Below are 16,779 nucleotides of genomic sequence, written 5' to 3' on the forward strand. Positions count from 1 at the left end.
ACTCTGGATGGTAAGCAGTTGATTCAAATTGTTTTATTCTTAAGCTATCCAAATTTCCTTGAATAATTTTGGTGTAAAATTTGACCCTTGATCTGATTGTATTTCTGTGGGTAGTCCGTATCTAGTAAAGAAATTTGAGTGAATCTTCTGCAATGCTGTTAGCTGTGATATTGCATAATGGAATGACCTCCAGAAATCTAGTAGACACATCCATTATGGTCAACAAATACTGATTCCCACTTTTTGTTTTGGAGAAGGGTCCTACGCAATCAATTAAAACTCTTGTAAAAGGTTCCTGAAATGCTGGAATAGGTATTAATGGTGCTGGTTTTATTACTGCCTGAGGTTTTCCTATTACCTGACATGTGTGACAGGTCCAGCAAAATTCAACCAAAATCAGGCCAATAAAAAAGATTTTTTTTTTGTATTTTTGCTTGCGTTTTCTTTACTCCCAAATGACCTCCCATTGGTACCTTGCATTTTACCCACGAGATTTCCTTTCTATAACCCACCAGTAATACAACTTGATGAATTTCTGCCTATTTTACATCTGCCTGAATACGTAATGGTCTCCATTTCCTCATCAAGACTTTATCTTTAAGACAATAATGTTCTGGGATGCACTCAGGATCTTCTTCTGTGTATGATATTTGCTTTTTTTTCATCCTGTTTATTGCAATTCAACTAAACTTTCTGAACTAAAAACTTCCACTTTGTCCTCCATCTGTTCTTGTTTTTTTTTTCTCAACCATTTGATCGAGTATAGTTTCTGATGATTGAACTTCAACTTCCTTATCTTTATTTTTTGATTTCTCCTCCCGTTGTAATCTGTGGCTTTGTGACCTTGTTGCCTCAGTCAGGAAAAATCCCAGGATACACTTCCTGTAACATCTGAGCTGCCTGATTTTTTTCACTGGCTTTTCAACCACAGTAGACATCATTCCCAAGGAAGAGAGAATTTGTATCTTCCTCACAAACACCATTTCACCACTGTTCACAGGACTGTCCAACCTCACCCTATACAATGGAACACAACTCTTCTCACCAGGAATTCTACATTTTACCACTTTCTGGGAATATTCCTTCCAAAGTACACACCTCCTCGTCTCTCACCATTAAGGATTGACTTGTTCTTAAAACGTTCTTGCTCCTTGCTCTTGAAATGTTAATTTCTTTAACTATTCCTCTTGGTACACAACGGTAAACAATACCCACACAGATAAATTATTTTAAAAGAACAAATACGTTCTTATTCAACAGCCCCTGACCAGGCTGTACATTCTTTTGCAGCTTTTTAGCTTACACTGTGATCTCCTTTCTCAAATTAATAAGGCCCAATGGCTGATCTTGTTTTACCACATCCATCTTCCCAATGCTTTTCTTTAACCACCAACGCTGTGACTTCATGTGTCCTACTTTATTACAGTGAAAACACCTGGGCTTTTTTTTAACTTCCTTTCTCCCCTCATGGGTTTCCTTTCTTTCCTGTGGGAAACTAACTTTACTATCTTCAGTGAGATCGCCTTTACTACCTGAGGATTTCTCTTCTCCCCAATTTCTAACCCTTTGAAATTGATGTCAGAAGCCAAACTTTAACTTATGAATTAACTCATCATTATCTGCCATTTCTGCTGCTAATCTTGCAGTTTTGACTCTCTTGTTCCTCCACAAGTTCTCACTATTTCAGGGAATGAATTTTTGAACTCCTCCAAAATAAGTCTGAGTGTCAAATGACTTGATTTATTTTCAATGCCCTCATCCACCTATCAAAGTTACTTTGTTTGATTCTTTCAAACTCTATTTACATTTGACCAGGTTCCCTCCTTCAATTCCTAAAACGTTGGCTGTAGACTTCTGGCACTCATTCATATGTACTTAAGAGGGCTTTTTTCACCTCCTCATACTCCCCAGATAGCTCCTCTGATACTGATGCAAATATCTTACTAGCTCTACCTATCAATTTTGTTTGATCCAACACGACCCACATGCCCACCAACCATTTCATTTGTTTAGCCATTTTCTGAAATGAAATGAAAAAGGCTTCTACGTCCTTCTCCTCAAACTTTGGTAACACTTGGACATATTCAAACAGATCCCCACTAGGCTTTGGACTATGATAGGTTTGCTCGTCTTTCCTAATCTCACCACTACTTCTACTTTCTACCTTCACCATTTAAAGTCGACTTTCCTTTAATTGCCAACTTCTGAAGTTCAAAAACTCTCACTTTCTCCCTCTCTTCTCTTTCTTTCTCCCTTTCTTCTGCTAGGGACATTGTTTCTTTTTCTTTTACCCTTGCCATTGCCTCTAATTTAACCTGCTTCATTTGTAATTGAATTTTAGCAATCTCCAATTATTCTGATTACATTCCTGGCAATTGTAAATGCAAAGCTATTGTTGCAAATTATCTCCCCTTTCCTCATAGACACAGGCAACTCAAACTTCAGCTTGCTTGACAGTTCCAAACATTTTGCCTTTCTCGCTTTCTGTAAACTACCCAAAGTGACTTCTTCCACCCCGAAAAACTCTTAACAACTGAATAAACCATTATTACACAAGGTTCATCCTGTTTAAACCAACTGAATAAACATCCAAAATAAAAACACCAACACTCACCACTCAGTCTTTGAGTCTAATAATCCTCAACCCAACCTGAAACTAAAGATTTTGATCCCAGATGAGCCCCTAATTTATTATGGACCAGACAAAACCCCCTTCAAATATATCAAAGAGATAGCCTAGACATTAACTTTTATCTTATTTAAAGGCAAGTGTGAAGTGTTGTGTTCCAGGTGTAATTCAATCGGTCACACAACTAGGCTTTAAGCAAAACACACTTTATTCTCACCCAACAGTTAAAATACAAACAAAAGAAACAAGAATTGGTATAACTTTAACAATTGGAAAACTCTGAAGACTTTTCTGAAGAGGTCAAATATCCCTGTCAACTTACGGGAGTTTCTGGCTTGTGATTGACCAAAATGGGAATGTCTCATTATGGAAAATACTGAACACTTTTAAAGACTCCATCAGGAATGTGCAGAAGCAAAGTTGAGGCAGTGCACAAACCTCCTAACCAACCTATTATGAAAACCTTAAGCACCACTTGCCAATGTGTGACTGTGTCTGCAGCTCATACATTGGTCTTATCAGCCATCTCAGAATCTAGTACCCTGGAATGGAAGCAAATCATCCTCGAACCTGAGGTCTGTCCGGCAGAAGAAAATTAACTGACTTTTTTAAGATGATGTTGCAGTTGAGCAACATATCGATATGAAATAGAAGGGTGACAAGGATAGATTCTTGGGAGACACCAGAGGTAATGGTGCTGGAACAGAAAGAGAAGCCACAGCGAACTGCATGTGCCAGTGTATGACTGACAGAAAATTATCATAAGTGCAGATTGATTTTTTTTTTAAAATTGCATTTTTGGCAAGGCAAGGAATTATTGCCATTAAGAAGGGTGGTGAGCTGCCTTCTTGAATCACTGCAGTGCAAATGGAATAAATATATCTACAGTGCTGTCTGGAATGTATTAAGAAAATCAATGATATGATCACCTTTATTCAAGCAGGATTAAAGTATAACAGAAAAGTCTTACTTTAACTTTCTAGGATCTTGCTGAGACGACACCTGGAGTGCTAGGTACAGCTTTGGTCTCTTTATCCAAGGAAGGATATACTAATGTTGGGTGGAATGACTAAATGAAACTGCCAGGTCCACTTCAAGCATCAAAGACAATGATCCTGAAGTAATGTGCTAAAATGAAACGTGAGATTCAGACCTCAGTTTCTATCTCCACAGTTGCTGCCAGATCTGCTGAGCTCTGAGGTTCAATGGAAGCTCCAGAACAAGCCTGCAAAAAGTGTGGAATTTTCTTTTGTAGAATGCCTACTCCTTCCATAATCAAGGTCAGCTTGCATCAATAATCAGGATCACAGTTCATTAATTATCATGATTCTAATACATTAAAAATCAGAATTCTATTGCATTGTGAATGGCAGTCCTATCACTTCAATACTTAAGAGATTTATTACAATCATAATTTGTTTGTTTTCATGTTTAGCATTGTGTCTTATTACATTAATTTTCAGAATAATACTACGTTAATCACAGGATACTGTTTCATTGATAGTGTGTTGCCTACTGCTTCTACAATCAGGATCATATTGCATAAATAACCACAATCCTATTACATTGATAATCAGGATTCTATTAGATTGCTAAATCGGATCTAATTACAATCGTTACACAAGTTACATTGCACTAATAATCAGCTGCCTATGTTTCAACAGTCAGGACATTATTGTATCAATAATCAGGATGCTATACATTAATAATCAGAAATATTTCAAATAATAATCAGACTTATTGCATAATCATCAGGATCCTATTGCATTTACTTGCCAATTGTGTCAATAATCATGGTTCAATAAGATTAATAAGCAGAACCCTACTACATTAATAATCAGAGTGCAAATATATTAATAATCCATATACTTTTTCATTCGGCAATGATCTATTGGATCAAAAATGTTCTTCCAAATTCATTAATTAGAGTCCTAAGTCTCCCATCCACTCCATTTAACCAAGCTTATAGGCCCCTGCGCCCCATTTTTTTCACTTTTGGCTCACGCATGTATTAACATTAACATGGACACTGGAGGCATTAACATGGAGTCACATTAGGAAAAAGCTTCGAAAGCACTGTTCTACTCTCACCTTTTGCTCTTATTCACAATACCCTTTGACCTTCCTTTCTCTGATGCTGAATGATCTGAGCTCAGCAGAAGATTTAACTTTATCCCCTTACCTCACCCATGAGCCCACCACTGAACATCAAGCTGTTACTTCCAGGATTGTCACTGTATGTGGATGAAAGCTAAGTGCTTTGCAACGATTTGATAAGTATTGATTTATGAAGCATAAATTTCGATGTATTGAATTTCTTTTTTCTTTTCCTTGTTCTTGTCTAAAACACTGGAGTCTGGTGCAATTTGCCTGATGCTCACCCATTTGCCAGAAAACGCAACAAAATGAGACACAATGTAGAGAGAGTACTTAGTCTGTTTTGATGGCCACATCAAAGGCAAAGTTTTCCAAATATAATCTCCACAATTGGACATCTCTTAAACTAATGTACATCTTCCAGATTAATGTCCATTAAACAAGAGACAGATCAAAAGGTGCGTACCATTATGCTGCCAGTTTGACCCAACAGTTGCTTTGATGGATTATGGCATAGCTTCTCTGTGAAATCACACCAGACATGACAGACGATTGTAGACATCAGGCTAATTATCTAGAAGAACATTGACAGCTTATCATATCCTGTCTAAGCACGACTGTTACTTATGTTTATTTTTAATTATTTTCAATTAGCAATTAAACACCAATAAAATAACTACATCTGTTATTCTTTCCCCTTTTTTTTCTGTTAAAAATCTACAAAGGTTAAACATATTTTCTCATCTTGCTCTGTATGAAGCATACTCAGATCAGGTCAGTAATCATAAATCAAATGTCTTCAAAAAAGAATTAAATTCTTGGGTGTGTATATAGTAAATTCCAAAAATAACTGCCAAGATACTGCTTCTAAAGTTTTTTTGTTTTTTAATGACTGTTCAAGTGATGGTTTCCTACTTCATGGCATTCAATATTATCATATTTTAAAAGAAGAAATTTTTAAATTTGACTCTCATGCCTCCTGTCACAGTGCAAGTATTGTACTTTAAGATATTGCTCTCTTACATCCACAAAGTACAAGGCAAATCCAAGTATTATAATTTTAAATATGGCATCAATCATGTTTGAACAAATATTGATGATATCAAAAAATATAACAATGAACAGAACAAGGTGGTGGAAAAGGTTTGTGAACTGCTTCCAGTAAAGTGGCAAGGATGGAGATCCTTTAGCACAGAGGATTATTCCTGCTTTTGAGCCAGTTACTCCAAGTTCAAGTCATGATCAAGGACTCGATGGCCACAGAAGGTGCTTTAATGACATGACCAACAGCTTGATTATCCACCTACAAATTCTTCCATTGTGTCTACATCTGGGGGTAAGAACGGGGAGTTTCCTGGACAGCCAGAAGCACATAGTAGTAGCAATGTAACAGAATACTCTTGTTGAAAGACCTCATACGGAGGTTCTTGTCATAGACTCCATGGAAAGTGGCCTCACTTCCAGCGATTACCAGAAAAAAAACCTAACAAGGAGATAGAGAACTAATGAAATCGCTAATAATGTTTTTGAAAATCCTTTCAGAATTCAAGGAGGCAGTGACAAAATAAAGGCTCATAGCAGAATAAATCATCGAAAAGATGTCATAATTTGTGATAAAATAAGCTAAGTTTGACCACGTAATGCTGAAATCACTTCAGCAACTCTGCATCTAAATTGAATATCCCTTTAGATATTTTGGAGCTTTCAGTGAGAGCACCTCTCATTCTTCAAAACTTTTAAGAGAATGCAGACCCAGTTTCCCCATTATCTTTTAATAGGACAGTCCTGCCATCCTGGGAGCAAATCTGGTGAATCCTTGCTGAGCTCCTTTAATGTCAATGATTTCCTTCCTAAGATAAGGGGACCAAAATTGCATACAGTACTCCAGGTTTGGTCTAAACTAGCTTCTTTTGAACTGAAGAAAAATTTTGCAATTCCTGTACTCAAATCCTTTTTTTTTAGCCTTTAGCCTTCGAAATTGCATGCTGTACTGCGCATTAACCTACAATAAGTTAATGATGAGCACATCAAGTACTTTCACCATCGAATAAACATTCTGTACATCGCTTCGCCTACCAAAGAGGATAACATCACATTTTCCATTCGCTATATTCATGCCCACTCACCAAGTATGTCCAAATCTTCTTGAAGAAGCCACTTTGCATCCTCCTCATAGTACACATTCTCAACCCTCAGGATCCTAACCTCCTAACAAGCTGGTTTACACCTTTTCCAAAAGCACCAGCAAATTTCCCACAAAAATATCAGTTGCAGAGATGATTGGTGCTGGTGGCCCCTTTCATTCAGTGTTTGCTGCTCTTTTTTTTAACTTGTCTTTGTTGTTGCCAACACTGTTTTCTTTATTGCGCTCGTCTGGGACTTCCAAAACTCTACAAGGGAAGATGAAATTTATAGAATTTGGATGTTGATATTATTGTGTCATCATGTGCCTGTCATGTATTGGGCAATTGCTTCAGTCAGCCCTCTGTCTGCTGGAATGTATAATGTAGATCTCTTAAGAAAATAATCAGGTTTATCTACAGCTTTGCTCAAATTCTAACTATACAACAGCACTTTTGCTTTTCCTCCAATTTGTCTTGTTTGTATCACTATGACAAAAAGTGTACATAAATTTTTTTTTAAATAAAAGTGTAAAACGTTAATTTTAAAGTTCATCAAAGGAAATTCTACATAGAAAAAATGTTGATTATAGGTTGACGAGTAGAAAATGTATTTAAGTCCTGAAAAAAACAGGAGATTGTTCTTTAGTCAGTTGGCATCTACAAGAGAAAGTAGTTTGAGTGGGAATTCACTTTTTTATATTCATATCTGATTTTGATAAAATCATACTTAATCTTTACTCTGAGTATGGATTTACATTTAAGTAGATTTACGTCTGCTGTTCCAAAAAGGGAATGGTTGGTTTTGTTTTTTGTTATTTGTTTTTCTCAATGCAAACCAATGGTTGTCCTGTGAAGATTAGTATCTGCATTACACAGTAATTCATTTAGCATTTCCCACTCCTCACATGCAGAATTTGTTCTAAATAGTATTTACATGAAACCTGATGGAGGATCTATGGCCAAAACATACATTGTACTTTCTCTTTATATTTCTGCTGTGTATCTACAATTGGCTAAAAGGCTACAATTCTATTAATTATTAGCTAAATATTCTACTGAATTAAAATTTTAAGAGATTTTGTCATTTAATAAGATTCCTGTGCAACCTGAATATCGGCATTACAGTTTGTACCTCATCCATTAATAGCATAAAATGATAGACTATGCATTTACACACCTCTGCATGTGTCTTATAGGCTCTAATTCATGGCTACCTGTATGTTGAACTCATTGAACAGAAGCCAATCTCTTTAAAACTTATATTTTGCAACTTATTATATCATAAAATGGAAAAGTCGATATTTGTAATGCTGTGTGTTAGCACAAAAATGCCTTTTCAACCTCTTTCAGTCATAAGAAAGTCTTCATTCCATGTCTGAGTCAAGAAATATCATGTTCCTAGATCCAAACTCGAGGCATGAATGATCTTATCTCCAGGTCAAAATTGGGAATGTTCACTTCAGTTCAGTTCAGTAAAGTACAGTTGAGCACAATGTTCAGTACCATTTGCAAAAGCATTCGTTCCACATGCAGCAAGACATGGGTTTGAGCTGATAAGTGGTAACTGATATTTGCATCAAACAAGTGCCAGAGAAATGAGCATTTTCAACAGGAAGGGATTGAAATTCTTCCCTTGACTTTGAAAGGCATTGCCATCACAGGATTACTCACCATCAAAATCCAGGAGATTACAATTGACCAGAAATATAACTGGTTATATAAATACTATGGCTAGAAGGGCAAGTCGGAGCCTGGGGTTTCCCTGTTTATTGGCTCAATTCCTAACTCTCGAAAGACTTTATTGATCTGCAAGGAACGAGCTAGGAGTATGATGGAATGCTACCCACTTTCAGGACAAATCACCCCACCACCACTTTCAACATTAATTCCTTCCACTATGGCTATACAATAGCAGATATGTGCCATATCTACAAAATGCATGGTATCATCTTAGTAGCATCTTCCAAACTTGTGTATCTTGGTTTTTTTTTCTTCCAAACTTACGATGTTTGACGGGCAAGGGCAGCAGACACGTGAGAACTTCACTACCTGCAAGTTCCCCTCAAAACCACGCATCATCCTGACTTGGAAATATATTGATGTCAAAGAGTGAGGTTTATTTTAACTCCCTCCATAACTATACTTCACCATCTTGAAGAAGCAATTCGCCATCAGCTTCTTAAGAGATGGGAAACCAGTCTTGTCCTTCCCAAAACACTCACCCATTAATGAATAAAAAAAGGGAGTATTTCTTATTCTGCCCTCAGTTAAAATATATTTCTTCATACCTCAAGAACTGTTATTTGTCAGATCATAGGCAACTGTGTTCCATTCTTTTTTTCACTGTGTTCACCTGCTCCCTTCCATTCTTTCTTCTGAGCATATTTACTAGACTTCAACAAGTTTGCGCCTCTAGCTATCATACCCAAATATAACATACCTTTGTAAACACTCTAAAGTTTGTCTTCTATTGTCACCCCACCTAATTTTTAAAAATTTGTCTCTCATACGAGATTGATATATATCTAAAAAAACAGAAAGACAATTATATTTTGCTTTTTTATGATATTGCAAACTGACCACTTCGAAAGGGAAGTGAGAAATTTACACATAACTACCAATCTACATAAATTTCCATTAGCAATAGAAATTAGCTGCTAATTACCTTAAGGTTTGTCTAGTTAGACTACATCCCTAGAGAGGGTAGCTAAGCTCTGAACTCAAAGTGCCAGACAGGGTTAAACAGCTGTTCCTGTACAGCTGATCATAAATGTGCTGCAGATCTCTGGTTCCCTGTGGCACACAGGATCACAAATATAATATGGAAATATCAGAACCAGAATAAGCAATAGTTGCTAAAGTGGTTGTAGATGAGCAGTAAATGACCAGTGCTGTAGGAACAGTATAAATAGTGGCATTCATTTTGTTTTTTGTATACATTGGATAAGTGGAAGAGTGAGCAATCACAACACCCACTTGAGAGGCCTGCACCTTATCTAAATGTAATTGGTGAGTTGCCCGCACACTCCATTTACTGAACAATGCTGATACAAAGGCCAGGATTCCACTAGCTTTCTGGAGTTGTGTTGGGAGATGGGGAAGCCAGTAAAATCTTGCCATGTATGATTAGAGCATATTACTGTTAAATGCCATTGTCTGCATGCACTAAGGAGGTAGGCAGCTGAGCAGCATAATTAAAGGCTCAGTTTTCTAAAAGGTCAGTCTTCCTACAACAGCTCGGTGGGAAGGCAGTTGCCGTAGGCCTAATGATCTCTCAAGAGGAGTTTTCCCTCTGACCCTCAAACTGCTTTCTTTCTGACATTTGTTTAACTCCCGATGATTCCTGTCTGTCTTAGCAGTGACTATTTCCTGCAATGATGCTTCTGTGGCTTCAGAGCAGCCAGCCTTCAGATTGGCCTGACAGCATCAGGGGCTTCCTGCTCTCTGTTGGTGACACATCCCGCTACTAGTCATTGCAAACTTTTGTTGCACTGTTGGGGTCCCAAACTCAGTTGTTAAATTCAGGCCAAAGGCATTCTAATAAAATAGCCCTCCTACACTCCAATGCTGGATCTAACCTAGCCATTCTACTCTCAAAGTCTCTTCAATACTATTCATCATTTGCAAGGATACTTTGTGCTCAGGGACAGGCACAGATCTCATGCATTTAACAAGGTGTACCTCAAGGTTCCTCACGTGCTCTTTCACTCACTTTGTGCCTAATTGATGCTCACAACATCTCTATTTTGCCTTGCCCTTTGTGCTTTACTCACTCATCCAGAGATTAAAGGCTCACACTATTTCTGACTCTCCTTGTTTTTTGGCACAAACATAAAGCCAGGCAGTCAGTGGGGTGGACATCGTGTTGTGTGACACCATGTTATATTAATGTCACACATGCATCATGTGCCAGCTGTGTATGTGGCAAATACACTGTGTAGTAATAACCAAATGACCATGTCTCCAAGTCTAAGGGGAGTAGGTCAGGTCAAGGAAGGCAGCCTTCAGGCAATGGGCACCATTACATTAAGTCAAGATCATCATCCGATATCAGTCCAGAAACTTGGACCTGATGAGTTGACCACTTCAGGTGGTCAATGTCAGAGAGTGGGCCACAGTTGGTCCTGCACTGTTACTGCTACCGGTCGAGGGAGTCGTAGTAAGTAGGTGCGGAAGCGGCACAGAAAGCAGTCAGGGGTTAGCTCAATGAAAATCAAGGAAGGTTACCAGAGGTTGTGGTGGGAACATTGGGCGATTAGTTGTGGGGTTTGGAGACAGCATGCTGGGACGCTGAAGGAATAATAGTTGTGCAGGTGGGAAACTCAACATATAAGCATGTGTAATGCTAGTGTTTTGGAGGACATGGATTATTTTGGGAAGGGGAGTCATTGACAGTCGCAACCATACTAGCTTTGCCAAGGGTTCAGTGTAGAATGATGACTAAACTGTAGGTCCAGGGCTCATGGTGGCAGGGGTGGTGCAAAATTGAGAGATAAAGTTTTGATTCACAAATGTTCACGAAAACATGTGGAAGCTCAATACTTGTGAGCTCAACAGAAAGTCCAAGGAAGAAAGGTTCAGTGGTACCTCTTGATATCAGGCAGTGCCAGTGACTGTGCCAAATGTGACCTGCATTATGTTCCATACTCATGCAAAATGTAAATGCACATTGGAAATGGCAAATGACTGTGACCATACCAGTGTGGGTCGAGTGTTTCTTTTCTGCCTGAGAATGAGGACTGTACTTGTGAATAATGAGAAGCCCATCAAGGGGCAATAGCATTGATCAAGCACTTCTGCAGTACAGGCAAAAACATCTGTAATCATAGTCGCAAGCAATGGTCATTGCCTATTGAAATACTTATCTCTGGGAAGCAGTAGTAGTCACAAATTAGTTTAAAACTGTCACATGTGGGCCATAAATCACAGAGACAATTAAAGATTTCATGGGCTGCACAAGGGCATGGAATCTTTCATGGTTATTGGAGTGGGGAACAGGTGGGGTAAAAGGTATCAGAAATTGTACATCTCTTTCAATCTCTGACTGTATTGTGTAACATAGCTTGTGCTGCATTCATCAGAATAAGGTTCCTCTGTTAAAGGTCCATATAAAGGCATTTTGTGGACCTCCTTGTCAGAGTCTTCCGTGTCCCACCATATTGAGGAGTATGCTGAACCATCAAGGGCTAGATGACTTACAAGGATGGGATGATTGCACAATGTTCAGCATCATTCATGACTACTCAAATACTGAAACTGTCTGAAGCAAGAGCTGGGCAACATTCAGACTTGGGGTGATAAGTGACAACGTTTCCACCACTGAAATCCAAAACAATGATTTTCCCTAATTAAAGAGAATCTAAGTAGTTACCCTTGCCATTAAGATTGCTGAATCTCTAACTTTCATCATTTTGGGGTTTACCCTTGAACAGACATATAAAGACATTCACTACAACAGCAGTCAGAGGCTGGCAATTCTGTGGTGCGTAAATCACTGCTGGACTCCCGAAAAGTCTGTCCACCATCTATTAAGTGTAAGGCAGGAGAGTAATAGATTATTCTTCACTTGCCTGTATAAATGCAGCTAAGCAAATTCAAGGAGTTCAGCACCATTAGCACAAAGAAACCAGCTTGATTGGTTCATCTTAAACATTGATTTTCTCCACTATCAAAACATAGAAACAATAGTGTATACCATCTACAAGATGCCCACTGCAACAAGTCACCAAGAATCCTTTGTGAACACTTTTCAAACTCATGAAAAAAAACTAGAAGACAAGGGCAACAAATGCATTGGAATATCACCACCTGCAAGTTCCTTTCTAAACCATACAACATCCTGACATGGATGTCTGAAGAAGAGTCATTGGGCTTAAAATGTTAACTCTGCTCCCCCTCCAAAAGGTGCTACCAGACCTGGTGCATTTCTCTAGCAGTTTCTGTTATTATTTCAGATTTTCAGCATATATAGCATTTTGCTTTTATTATCCTCACTTGGAACTGTAATGCTGTTCTGCCACTGTTAGTGAATCAAGATCCTGGAACTCCATTCCTAACAGCACAGTGCTTGTATTTACACTCCAAGGACTGCAGCAAAGAGCCAACTCAGAGACAGTGAGCTCCTTCTGCACTGTAACAATGCTGAAGTGCAATGATTTTTGAAATTGTGCTACAGTCAAACATTTGTGCCATGTCATTATATCATGGCAACACCTCTAGTTTCCCATGATATAATGGACATCTAGACTTGTAACCATGATCAGCATTTGTTGACTTGTCTTTATAAAATTTACACAAAAGCTTTGAGGATACCTTTCTCTGATATATCTTCCATACTCAAACATTGTTTGCAAACAAATCATCAAGTGCACTTTTTCGATACAGTATAAATTGTTGTTCCCTTTGACATTTGGTATTGTGTCCTGATGAATACAAGATGAAAAGTGTTCACAGCGTGTCTCTTTTTTTATCAATACTAAAGTGTACAAATCTAATCATGATAGGAGACTGTATAGTTGGGGGACAGACTGGTGTCCCATTACTGTCATCATGAAGCTCAATGTTATGCTGCCCCCTGGTGGTGGAGAAAAGGATATCATGAAGAAGTTGGAAAATATTCTGCAGCGAGTAAGAATTAAGCCAGCAGTTATGGTACGCATGTAGACAGAATAGATATTGAGGTCCTAAACTTGGATCTAGGGTTGATGTTAAAATTTAGAATCTCAAAAATAGCAATCTACGGATTATTCCCAGCGTTATGTGGCAGCAGGAACAGAAAATGTAGATAGGTAGAATCATGCATGGGTTGAGGCATAGCACAGGAGCAAGAACTTTAAATTCTTGAGAAAATGAAACTAGATCTGGCTCGAAAGGTCCCAATTCAAATGGGACAGATTGCACTTCAACTGGACTGGGACCAATGTCCTTGCAAAAAGGTAGAAAGGAGAAATAAGTGGTAGTAAAGAGTGATTGACAGTACAAAAGATGGAAATAGTTTAATGTTAAATGAAAACAGACTAGGAATTATTGTAAGGAATATAAATACGGATTTAGAATATACCCGTGTAAATCAAAGCACAGTGGATAAGGTTGTTTCTCCACAATCAAAACATAGAAACAGCAGTGTATACCATCTACAAGATGCCCACTACAACAAGTCACCAAGAATCCTTTGTAACCACTGTTCAAACTCATGAAAAAAACTAGACGACAAGGGCATCAAATGCATTGGAATGTCCACCACCTGCAAGTTCCACTCTAAACCATACAACATCCTGACATGGATGTCTGAAGAAGAGTCATTGGGCTTAAAATGTTAACTCTGCTCTCCCTCCAAAATGTGCTGTGTGGGAATATGATATAGTGAGATTAACAGATGGGTAGCAGCATCAATTTATACTACACTGCACCACTGGCACTGTGTACACTTTAAAGAATAACATACAGGTGCAAACTACGTGTGGTGAGTCACTGGCTATGATTGCACTACAGAAAGGGGGAAGAGGATAACATTAAACACAGACAAATTCTGATGCAGTGTTAGTTGAGGACTTTGATGGTTAGCCTTCCAGATACTGATGATCATGCACAATGAAATGCTTAGTTCATTAACAGGCCTGCCATAGACCCTATTGTAAAGAAACATTAAGAAGTTTAGCTCCAGTTAGGAACAAGCCTGCATGCAGGCCTTGGTGACAATTAGTTTTCAAATGGAAATGGCAACCAACTCCATGAAAGTGCTTGTGAACTCAGTCCTGATGATTCATTTAGGGGCAAGTGTCTCAGCTTTCCTAGCAGAACAAGCAGAAGCCACACAACATTTCAACAATCCCACAATTTGTACTTGAGAAGATGACCAAGACTACTGAGGCAACTGAGCAGTAGCTCTGCTTTGAAAGGCCTATTGTCAATTCTGAAGAGGAAAGTATTGATTTTTTTTTCAGCCAGTCCAAATTGATGTCATCCGTGACATGGTGCAGTCTAAAACTAAGTCTTGAAGCCCAAAGCTGCATGAAGGCATCCTGAAAGGTCATTTGCAATCTTTCACATCTGTAAGGACCATATCTTTTTTTCCCAGTTTCAATTGTGGACTGAGATGGGAAAAGAATCTGTTTTAAAAGCCAAGAATTGTTGAAGGATTGCTATACCTTTTAAAAGCAAGGGACTTGACATTCATTGTAAGTGATGCTTGCACAGCTGCATTTTAAGCAGGAGTGAAAGCCTGTGGACTTTTTTTATTACAAATAAATAGTCATTCTTCTTCTGTACAGAAACCTAGTCAGTGCTGTCTGTCAACCTGGGTCTAAAAGACAGATGAACCGGGGAATTTTCTGTACTGCTTAAAATCTTTAACTTTTATGATGCTCCTGGGAATAGCAATATTTGATTTTCAGCTCACTACCCATGTGAGGTCTGACATACTGACAATCTGTCACTATAGTAGCTCTGCATGGAACACTATGACAGATAAAAACGCAAGTAAGACAGGTACTAAACATTGCACAAGGATGATTTGTTCTGTTTTGTATGTATTATTGGAAGTGTTGCTGGATAAAGTTATTAAGAAATCATTTTTTGTGCTATGTTGTATTTTAGGATTTTGCACAAGAGGGCAGAGTGATGATCAGTAACAGACAAATGGAAGTTAGGAAGTCACCGTAATGCCGAGTACCCACTGAAGAGAAATTGAATCTGATAAGGCACTCCACGTAATCTGCTGGACCACAGATATTTGCTGAACTGCTGAAAGAGCCTGCACTTAGAGCAATGGTATCCACAGTTTGTTGAAGGATTACTGCCAGAAATGGGTATTCTGTGGTGGCAGAATCAGCAAAGTTATAGAGCTGAAATGTGCGGTTATTGTCTAGGCAGATCCAAAGACAATTAGAAGTTAATTATTGTTATTTCTGGAACTTCGCCAGCTACATGGCCACTCTTCTTGTATCTTAAGAATCTCACCAGTTATCTCAAGGTCATAGGAAAACAATAGGAAAAGGTGATTTCTCTGTTTTTATGTACATTTTTCCTTGAGAAAAAGTGGTCGGTTGTGATTTATCAACGGTTTCTATAAAATGTGCCAGCTGTGATGTGATGCTTGCTTTATGATGGATGCTACCAGCATATTTACATAAAAGGCCAGGAAATGTGTAAATCTAATGTCCTGAACTGTTTAAAAGCTTGGCCTACATGTGTAAGTACAGTGGAAACATTATATGATAAAAGGTTGAATTTAGCCATTGTGCAGTATCATTCACTACTGTTTGTCTGGATACATTTTAACAAAATTAAATTAAAACATTGCATTTTTTATTTAATATTTCTGGAAATTAAGGCACATTTCATAGAACTGGGTTTACCTCAGATGAAGAATTTATGTAAAATGGTCTGACAGATATCCAACAACAATGTCCCGCTGAGAGCCATTGAAGCTCATCACAGATTCATGGCCCCTGCCAGAAAAATCAACAAGTCTCAGCGGTTCCTGTGTTGCTACTTATGATGTACATGGATAAGCGATGGTTTATTATTTACAGATTTGCCAGGATCTTTTATATTTATCATTAGTTATGCATTTTCTATACAAAAAGAAAGATAATATCAATATATTCTACAGTGATTTCCAGTACTAACAATGGAACTAAGCAATGGAAGGGCACTTGATTCCCCATCAGTACTTGTGATCCAACTGGATACTGGGGCTAAAATCATCACCATGAATTTTCTCTGTGAAGCAACAACTTCACAGAAGCATATTTGAGGAAAAAGTGACATTGAGTCAAAGGAGGTTTTAAGACAAATGACTAAAAGTTTGATCAGAGGACTAAGCTTTTAGCTCCATCTTAAAAGAAGAGATGGAGGAGGAAAGGTTAACGGGGATTTCAGTATCTAGGGCCTCACTTCTGCGTGGGGGAATCAAGGATAACAGGGAAA

General features: G+C 38.2%; 1 long non-coding RNA gene across 1 annotated transcript in view; it reads left to right on the forward strand.

Moving 5' to 3' along the window:
• The window catches only part of LOC125483342, a 30,103-nt gene extending 14,022 nt beyond the window's left edge, over positions 1-16,081 (forward strand). The window contains exons 2-3 of the long non-coding RNA XR_007262302.1: positions 3,613-3,909; positions 15,445-16,081. This is a non-coding gene — a long non-coding RNA (uncharacterized LOC125483342). The remainder of the gene's footprint in view (positions 1-3,612; positions 3,910-15,444) is intronic.
• The last annotated feature ends 698 nt before the right edge of the window (positions 16,082-16,779 follow it).

Source organism: Rhincodon typus, chromosome 6 (genome assembly GCF_021869965.1).
Source record: "Rhincodon typus isolate 14 chromosome 6, sRhiTyp1.1, whole genome shotgun sequence".
Taxonomy (NCBI): Eukaryota; Metazoa; Chordata; class Chondrichthyes; order Orectolobiformes; family Rhincodontidae; genus Rhincodon; species Rhincodon typus.